This window comes from Amborella trichopoda, chromosome 11 (assembly GCF_054954075.1).
Source record: "Amborella trichopoda isolate Santa Cruz 75 chromosome 11, AtrichopodaSantaCruz75HAP2 v2.0, whole genome shotgun sequence".
NCBI classification, from domain to species: domain Eukaryota; kingdom Viridiplantae; phylum Streptophyta; class Magnoliopsida; order Amborellales; family Amborellaceae; genus Amborella; species Amborella trichopoda.
The window spans coordinates 27106155-27116199 of NC_142346.1; the positions used below are offsets into that span (position 1 = coordinate 27106155).

At 35.8% G+C, this 10045-nt stretch overlaps 1 long non-coding RNA gene across 1 annotated transcript; it reads left to right on the plus strand.

Annotated features, from left to right (window-relative positions):
* Window positions 1-527: 527 nt before the first annotated feature.
* On the plus strand, window positions 528-3249 carry LOC148779821 (uncharacterized). Its single transcript, XR_016045100.1, has 2 exons — window positions 528-632; window positions 2640-3249. It is a non-coding gene; the product is annotated as an uncharacterized LOC148779821 (long non-coding RNA).
* The last annotated feature ends 6796 nt before the right edge of the window (window positions 3250-10045 follow it).

Here is a 10045-nt window from a genome sequence, read left to right on the forward strand (position 1 = left end):
AAATATATAATAAAAAAGTTTCTTAACTTCATATAGCTAATAAAAGCATAAGGTCGGACGACCCAGACCGGGTCATATTTGATATTTTTCAACCAAGACAAGTTTTTACTTTAGACCGAATCAGCCAAGGGACCGGCTAGACCGGTGGATCCGATCGTGTGTACACTCATGCATTAGAAAGTGATAAAAGAAATTGCTGGTCGCACCCATCCTTATACTAATCAAACCCCAAATGTGGGTGAAATTATAGTCAAAGGACTAAAAAATGAGTGGGCTATTAAGAGGTAATATTGTTGTGAACCACGTTCATGGGTGCAACTAGCAACCCTATCGGTTTTGTTGAATGGAGCAATATCATTATTTTCAAACACATTTGTTCAGTGCTTTTGTATGACCCGCATAATCATAGAGAAGGTGTGTATATCACTTCCAAATGGCATGAACATGCTTTCCACATTTTTAACGGAATTGGAAATCACATTCTTTCTATAATGATGGATGTATAAAAAAGCATTTTTTAAGTTCCCAAATAAAATTAGAATATGTAGATAATAGGATTCAAAAAATCCATAAAGAATTGATATGATGGGAGATTGGAGGAGAATAAGTTCAATAGTTTTGATGGAACAGAGGTTGATTCCAATCAGTATTTCCAATAAACTTTTCATTAGATTTCACTAACATTTTGAACCGGTATTAAAAATAAAGGGGTGTTGTTTCATATAAAAGTATTGTTGAGATTAATTTGTTCTCTTTCCGTGTCATTTCATTGCAGGGATTATGTTCAAAAGGAAATTTTTTTTGTATATTAATTAATTATGTATATAAATTTTTTTCCAATGGATGAGGACCTTAACCCATCCCATTCCCGGAGTAAAGGGATTGGGTTGGGTTAGGTAGACAGTAAACCTTGATGATTAAAAATAAAAGAGTATAAAAGAGCCTTATTTGTATAAGGCGTCTACTTTAAACAATCCAAAGCACACCTCTAAATTATGGTCAAAGACATATTTTTGTGCCGGACAATTTTGTGAAGGGCTAAAAAATTGTTTTTGTTTCTAGTCGTGAAATTTAAAGCTCTAGAAATGGTGTAGATCAAGTCGAACTATAAACATTTGAAATCTTGAAAATGCACTACAAGATGAATTGTTTTTAAGACTTGAAATTATTTTTTTCCAAGCTCTAGAAATGATGTAGATTAAGTCGAACTATAAACATTTGAAAATCTTGAAATTGGATAGTCCAAATGCACTACAAGATGAATTGTTTTTAAGACTTGAAATTGATTTTTTTCTATATCTATATATCTCGAGATCAAGATGATCAATTAGAGGGTTTTGCAGTATCGAAACAAAATGTTTTGGTGGATTTTTGAGGTGATAAGGTTGACACCTTATGTAAAAGTTTTCCAAATTAAAAACACCTATGGCATTTTAGAATCTTTAGGGGTTATTGTTGGCTCTACTTTTCTAACTAAATTCAATACTTATAATACTTTTATAAAGCGAAATTCTTTAAAATGGGGCTTCATTGTTTAGCTGTTCATTTTAATTTCCATCACAAAACTACTCGAAAAAAAAATATTTAAAAATTAAAAAATAAATTCCAAATGCCCATGCCCATAGAATTTTCTGTTTTGTGTATCTATGATATTTAACTTCCTAAATTAATATGCAATAACTATTTAATAGTGATTGTCTTGTCTATTTTCATATTTAAATTCTATTTTCATATATATATATATTGTAATAATTGCTTTGTATTAGTTGATATTGACTTGACTTATGGTGCATTGACTTATGGTATAATAATCAAAATTATTATGTTGATTATTATGCTGATTGTGTTGTATTTGCCTTTTGGTGCACCGACCCAAGTAGCTTGTCTAGTGGGACCTTTCAATTTTGTTACATTTTCCTTTCACTTTGGGTACTAGAGGGAACCACTTGTCAATAATTAAAATCTATCAAAGACCACGAATGTACGAGGGCATGTTAGTCCATCATAGAGAGTGAATTGTGCCCAACCCATGTGATGTTTTGGTGGACTGGTGTATTTTGGTGAATTGTGCCCCATTGGATAATTCTAGTGGATTGGTTCAATACCATTGTCCTGCCCCACGTGAATGATAAAATTGAGTTGAAATATCATTAGTTTTCTATTCATGGGGATTGATATATATCTTACAATACCGACCTAAGATCCTTGATTTGCAGGGCCTGAATATAACAAATAGGAAGTATGTTACAAGTAAATCAAATGATCCCTGATATGCAGGATTTGTGCATGACAAAAGGGATCCCTTACAAGTGTATATGGCAGCAAATATTTGAATGAGAAATCCCTAAATTATGGAGTCACCATTTTGAGTGAGAACTCCTAAAATTAGGGAGCCGCCAGTCACCCAATACTCCCCCTTAAGTTGGCGCCCAATACTCCCCCTTAAGTTGGCGCGTGATGATCGATTACGCCCAACTTGCCTCTAGGAAATGGAAATTGCTCTAGACTTATTACTTTGTAAGAATATCTACGAGTTGATGTTTCGTAAAGACGAGAGACTATAAGAATGCCCGAACAAAATTTTTTCTAGATGAGATGACAATCGATTTCTACATGCTTAATCTATTCGTAAAACGCAGGGTTGGCAGCAATGTGAAGGACCGCCTGGTTGTTACAGTATAGGCGCACTAGATGAGGGTAAGATACAACGAGATCCTAAAGTAAGGTTTTTAGTGGCACAAGTTCACACGTGGCTACAGCCTTGGCACGATACTCAGCTTCTGCTGAAGATCGTGATATATTGGGTTGTTTCTCAGTCTTTTAAGAAAGTCGACAAGCACCAAGTGAAGTAAAATAGCCGATAGTCGACCGCAAAGTCATGAGGTAGTTTGCCCAATCTGAGTCATAATGAGTTGTTAATTGGAGCGAGGAATTAGATGGTAAAAGGAATTCAAATGATGTCGTTCCTTTGAGATAACGAAGTACATGAAGAGTAGCCATGTAGTGAGGACGCCGAGGACTGTGCATAAATTGGCTAAGGATATTTTCTGGATATAACATATGTGGTCACGTGATAGTGAGATAACTGAGTTGTCCCATTAAATATCAATATCAACCAGGGTCATGAAGGAGGTCACCATCAGTGATAGTGAGACAAAGGTATTGCTCCATGAGAAAAGTAACTGGTTTTGTACATGTTAGTCTGGTTTCGACGAAAATATTAGGAATATATTTTCTTTGATTAATAAAGTTTCTGCCTTGTGAACGAGCGACTTACATGCCAGGAAAAATTTCAAGGTTCAGAAATCCTTGATATGAAATTTGGAGTGAAGAAATTGTTTTAACGGTAAAATGAAGCGGTTGTTGTTGCAACATAAATAAGGATAACAATGAAAGTCTTTCCAATAGTTTAAGGTAAATAAGGAATAATCTACAATATAATGAATAAAACCAACAGATTACAAAGTGGAATAAAACATATCGAACCACTACCGAGAGGCTTGTTTGAGCCCATATAATGATTTGTTAAGTCAACAAACTCAGGTTTGCCCTTGTCGAGCAAATCCCCGACGAAATCTGCATGTAAACCTCCTCATAGAAATCTCCATGTAAAAAGGCATTATGCACGTCTAACTGATAGAGGGAGCATCCTCAAATAGATGCAAGGGCAAGTACACATCTCACGGTGACAAGTTTTGCAACTGGCACAAATGTTTATGATAGTCAAGCCCTCCAACTTGTATATAGCCATTGGCCACAAGTCGAGCTTTGTATCGTTCAACAGTTCCATCAGTCTTGTATTTTATCTTGTGTACCCACTTGTGTCCAATGGGCTTTGTGCCAGGTGGTAGTGGTTGTAATGTCCAAGTATTATTTTGTTGTAATGCATTAATCTTAGCTTTCCTTGCCTCCTTCCAATTGGGAAATTTAACCACATTGGTAAAGGTTTTGGGTTCTTCCTGGGAGGAGATAGATTGGAGAAAGGAAAACCTTAGAAAGGGGGTCATGAGTACGTGTCGAAGAGCCTTGTGTCGTGGATGAAATCCTCATGACTTCTGGATGGACTAGAGAGCAAACGAGATCCTTATACCATATTGGCATGCGGCAAACACATGTGGATCGGCGAGATTTATCCAACAATGGTTGTTCTTGTGGTATGATTTCAGGTTCAGCAGGAGGTGTGATAGGAGCAAAATCAGTAACAGGTCAAGTCCGAAGTTAAAGTACCGAAGTCTGGGAAGGCAATGGTCAAGGCAATATTGTGGTTACTTTTAGTTCGTTTTGTGGAATTTTGCAGAAAGGAAATTTGTCCTCTATAAAAGACACATCTTTTGGATGTGAATATTTTGCAATTTGAATAGTTTGCAAGTTTTGAGATCACAAACACGGTACCGACATTGTGCAAAAGGATAACCTATGAATACACATCGAGATGCTCTGGAAGTAAATTTGTGTTTGTCAGGCCAATGATTGTGGGCATAACATAGATAACAACAGCCCATAGATGATCATAGGTTAGCTTGGAACCAAGAAGGACCTCATGAGGGGTTCGACCAAACAAGAAAGGTGTAGGCAAGTGATTTATGAGATATGTCGTAGTGAGCACACATGGATAGGTGTAGGCAAGCGAGTTTATGAGATATGTCGCAGTGAGCATATATTCTCCCTAAAACGTAATGGTAAGTTCCTTTGGAAGTGTAAGGCTCGGACTACATCCAACAAGTGACGGTGCTTACGTTCGGCCACCCCATTTTGTTGAGGGGTATCAACACAAGTCTGTTGATGATGAATACACTGAGCTCGAAAAACCTTTTACATATCTTAAGACAAGACCTCAGCCCCATTATTAGTTTGAATTTGTTGAACCAGATGTTGAAACTGGGTTTTCACCATGGCACATTTTTTTTAAAAAAATGTGTCATTTCGAACTTATAATGCATTAGATTAAGCCATATGCAACATGAATGATCATTGACAATAGGAAGAAATATTGTGCCCTACTACAAAATGTAATTACCCCCTAGATATTATAATAAATCAATTTAAATGACACATTACATCTATTGGTACTAATGGAAAAAGGCAACATTGTCTATTTTGTCAAATGGCACACATCACAATTATTCAAGAAAGAAGGTAAATTAACAAATTAGGAGAGCAACGAGAAAGTTGCTACCTATACGACTGACCTAACCTTTGGTGCCATAGGACAATGAGAAAGTATCTGCATAGATGGGTGACCTAACCGTTGGTTCTATAAGACTTTTATGAACAATTAGCAAGGTTGATGGTGATGGAGCTTGGACATACTGATATAGTCCATCACAAACTGCGCCCATTCTAATCAGCCTCTTCGTGGCAAGGTCATGAAACACACATAAGGTTGGGAAAAATAGCAGCACAATTCATCGATTGAGTCATTTTGCTAATGAAATACAAGTTAAAATTAAAAGACAAAACACATAAGATATCAAATAGTCTCAAGGTAGAATTCAGGTGAACAGTTCCTTTATATGATGATTTGTGTGTGTCTGGTTGGCAATTCCATCGGTGACATATTTAATACCACATTGGTGTTGAGAAGGGAATATAGGTGGGGTATCTTGTGGTATGATGCCCCACTATTAATGATCCAAGTATCAGGTGGAAGAGCAGAATGTGCATGACTAGAAATAGTACCTGCGAGGTTGGCAGAGGTCATAGAAGAATTAATTGAAAGTAGGTTCGACAGTTATTTATATTGTTTGGTGGTAAGTCCTGAGAAAGGAGAATAAGCAGCTGCGGTGACTTTATCTGTTGATACATTAAAATGGACCTGTGTACTTTGTGACCCATCATGATTGCCCACTTCTTGCCTCTACACGGGTCGTCTCTGCTTGTTTCAATTGGATGGACACATAATAATTTTGAAACAATGTGCCTTATTGTGGTCAATCACTCCACAATGTTCATATTTTTCTTTACTCTTACCTTTGGTTCCCTATGTATCTCGTGAACCTGAGAAGTTGCCAACCGCATGAGCCGCCACATCTGGGGTGGGAGGAGTCATTTGTATAAGCCGTATTTTCTCTTATTGACTAAGGAAAGAGTAGGCTTGACCAACTGTTGGCAACAATTCCATAGCGAGGATTTGGCTCCAGAGGGCTGTACAAGACTCATGAAGTCCCATCAGGAAGTTGTATAAGATCTCATATTCTCATCTTCTTCATCTACTTCTTGGAATTAGTGGCATAAGATTCGAGTTCACCCCAATAAGTTTTGTGTGGATATTGCTCAAGTTGCAACGTAGCTATACATTTCTTAAGTTCAAACTTTCGATGGGCATGGTTTTGGGAAAGTCTTTGCTCGAGATCGACCCATACACCCCATGCCGTTTCAATATAAATCACACTGTCCCAAGGCGGTTTCGAAAGTGTGTTCACGATCCAAGAATGAACCAGGTCATTGTATTGTTGCTACAGTCCATATTTAATGCAGCCAATATTAGATCAGGAATTGTTCCATCAATGAATCCTAATTTATTTTTACACTTAAAGCCTTCCAAATGGCCCATCCCCAAGTTGAAAAATTATTACCAAGGGATTTTATTTAGCATAATGATTCTTGGATTGTTTGAATGATGTAAATAAAAAGGTGAAGAGGTTGTGACAATCTCGTTTGATGCATAAAAAACATTTAAGGACTAACACATACTCATGCACACAAAACACAACAGCAACCACTCAAGAAATTGCACAGACTCGTGCACAAAAGCAGTTGCAATAGCTTGAGAAACTGCTCAAACTCACACATAGAACCACAATTACCAATTGTAATGGAAATTTACACTAATTCGCACAAAAAAAAAGAAAAAAAAAAAAAGAAAAAAAAGAAAAACAACAACAATTGCTAAAAAAAAACCACATAGACTTGTGCACAAACCCACACTCACAGACTGCTCTAAAAACTTGCATAGACTTGTGCAAGATATGGAAACAAAATGCAGCAACGATTAGCTTGCAACCTCAATTCAAAAGGATCAATGAGAACTGTTCAAAGATGCTTAGATTGGTTAGGGTACGATACCATAATAAAATTGGGTTGAAACCTCGTTTACTTTCTATTCATGAAGAATGGCATATATATCTTACAACACCGACTTATGATCCCTGATTTGTAGGGTCTGTACATGACGAATAGAAAATACGTACAAGTAAATCAAAGGATCCCTGATTTGCAGGATCTATGCATGACAAAAGGGATCCCTTTACATCTATACATGGTAATAATTACGTGAAAGCGAAATCCTTAAATCAAGGAGTCGCTAGTTTGAATGAGAACTCCTTAATCAAGGTGTCACCCAATAGATAATATGTGCCGCTCCAACAGATTGGTGTACTCTTGTACATGTGCTCCACCATTGAATACACTCTCATAGCTAGTAGTTAGTTTTCTGAAACCTGAAGAGACATGGTGTGACTTTTGGCTCACACACGTAAAGTGTGATAGTTGCAATAGATGCACCGTTCTGGTAGCTGAGATTTCGAGAGATGCAATTCTTGACTTAATCTGTACTTGAATAGTCATGCAGAGTACATGAAATAACACTTTTTCTCTCTATAAATAGGGACTTGTTTCCTTTAATTTGGTATATACATACATAAGTTTTCGTACTTTACGAAGTGTTGTGTGAGAACTCTTTTTAGAAAGAGCGAACTCCAATGCTTCACAATATTCTACTCTTATATATCTCGATAAATTTTCCTGGTAGAAACTTAGATGTACATGATTCTTATTAATAAGGGGTATATATTGTCTTCAAAAATTGATCATTCCTATATGGGACCAAAGAGATTAACAATTAATTTATTTCTTTCTTTTACCGTATTTTACCGCCCAAATCAATATATATATATATATATATCAACCCAAACCTGACCCAATAAGGTCTAGGATAAGTCTGAAACAAGACCCAAGACAAAGTCCAATATCAACATCCAAATCCAGCCCAAATTCGAATCAACACGTCGCATCAATTGGTCAATACAACCTGAATAACACATCAAATATTGATTCAACAGAACAATGATTAATTTTTCCCTAGACTTGGCACTCTTTTCACTTGGACCTTTGGCTATGCCAGTCTTTAACAAGAGATATATTGGATTGCATTAACTAATTAAGAAACTCTTATTTTCTTTGCTGCAATTCGTTTCCATGCTTATGCTCAATGGGTGGAGAGACAAAACATAAAGACGAATTAGATCATCAAAGACTAATCCACCAAAATTCAAGATAGAGATTTCATGAAAAAAAAGATATATCCTTATTTTAAGCGAATGCGAACTTCACTAAGAATATTCACCCATGTCTTTTTACTTTATAATACACACTCCTCAAAATGTCAATTCATTTACAGTTCATAATCGTAGTCCAATGACTTCAGCTTTTTGAACACTTTTGTTTCTTCTACATTTTTGCTCCCTTCTTGTGCATATCTTTAAAGTGACGTGTCAACTAGAAAACCAACCATTGCTACAAGTGACGGGGTTAAAACATAAATAAAAGACGAAGAAGTTAGAAACATATATAAATGTATTAAACAAAAAATAAGGTAAGTTTGAAATATAGGCAACTATGGAGGATGTATCTTATAATTTCCCTTCTTTTTATGGTTCTTCTATTGTATTATACTAATTTTTTTATTAGAATTCTATTTGAATTTATTTTTATTATGAGAAAGACTACCGAAATTCTGGAAAGGTTTCTGAATAAGAAGTGTTGAAATCGAAGACGATGATTCATCTACATCTCCATTCATTATGTTGCCATGAAACCTTTGTTTTCCTTCATCCGCGTCACCGTTCATTAAGCTGTCTTGAAACCATTGTTTTCCTTCGCCTGCAACTCCACTCATCAAGTTGATTGAGACCATTCTTTTATTTAATTTGTCTTCTATTTTCGTCGATCTTTCAGCTCCAAAAACATTTTCAATGAATAGATTCGATCAACGAATAAATCCTCTAATACATTTATTGAAGAGAGTTACATGTATTAGAAGACGTTTATACATTCTATTTGAAATTCATCCATCATCTTTAAGCTTCAAAAATGTTATCAATGAATAGATGCTATCAATGAATTAATATCTAATACATTATGGAAGATAGATCTTATAATACATCAATAAACCCTGTAATACATATGGAAGAGAGTTTATTAAAATAGAGTTATATCGGAAGAATAAATTCTATAATACATTTATGGAAGAATAAATCCTATAATACATCACGGAAGCGAGTTTAATAGAAGAGAGTTATATTTCTCATGGAGAAGAAAGAGGATTATTAGATAAATAGTGAGGAGAGAGGAGAGAATAGGGAGGAGAGGAGTAAAGAGAGAAATTCGGGGAAATTGTAGGAATTGGCATATTCGTATCATGAGTAAAAAAAAGAGAAAGAGGCATATGAATGTTTAGGTGAAGTTTGAAATCTTTATTTTTTGGACTCTTATTTTTTTAGGGTGAATTTTTTATAGTTTATTAAAATCATATCAATTATTGTTGGAAATATGGCCTATCAAGGCCTAAATTCCAGTAGTCTCTCATTTAGTGAGAGCAATTGAGAGATTGAATCTTGGTGTCTTGCAAATGAAGCCTAGATTCTTTTACCCCGAGTACGCATGAGGCATCGAGAGTTTACGTGTTGAGAAAGTAATTTCTCAAGGAGGTGTGAGGGTCACCTCCTAGTCAGGATTTTAAAGGTTAGCCTCATGTTTAGATGCAATCAGCCAGGGATTGGAGAATCCAAATGAGAAAATAGAACTCGAGTACTTATTGAGTATTCGTCTTGTATGGAATGGTCAAGACTTATGAGACATAAGTCTGTATCCTGACAGGAGACCATTACATGGGATGTGCATTTTCATTTCGTAAGGGAAGCCACATTTTCAAATGCATTATCCAAGTTTGGAAGAGTTAATGCATATATGCTTTAAGAGGACCCCTGTAATTGAGTTGGATCATGTCCTACAAAGGTACACCTGTATTCCATTGAGAGCCGAATGA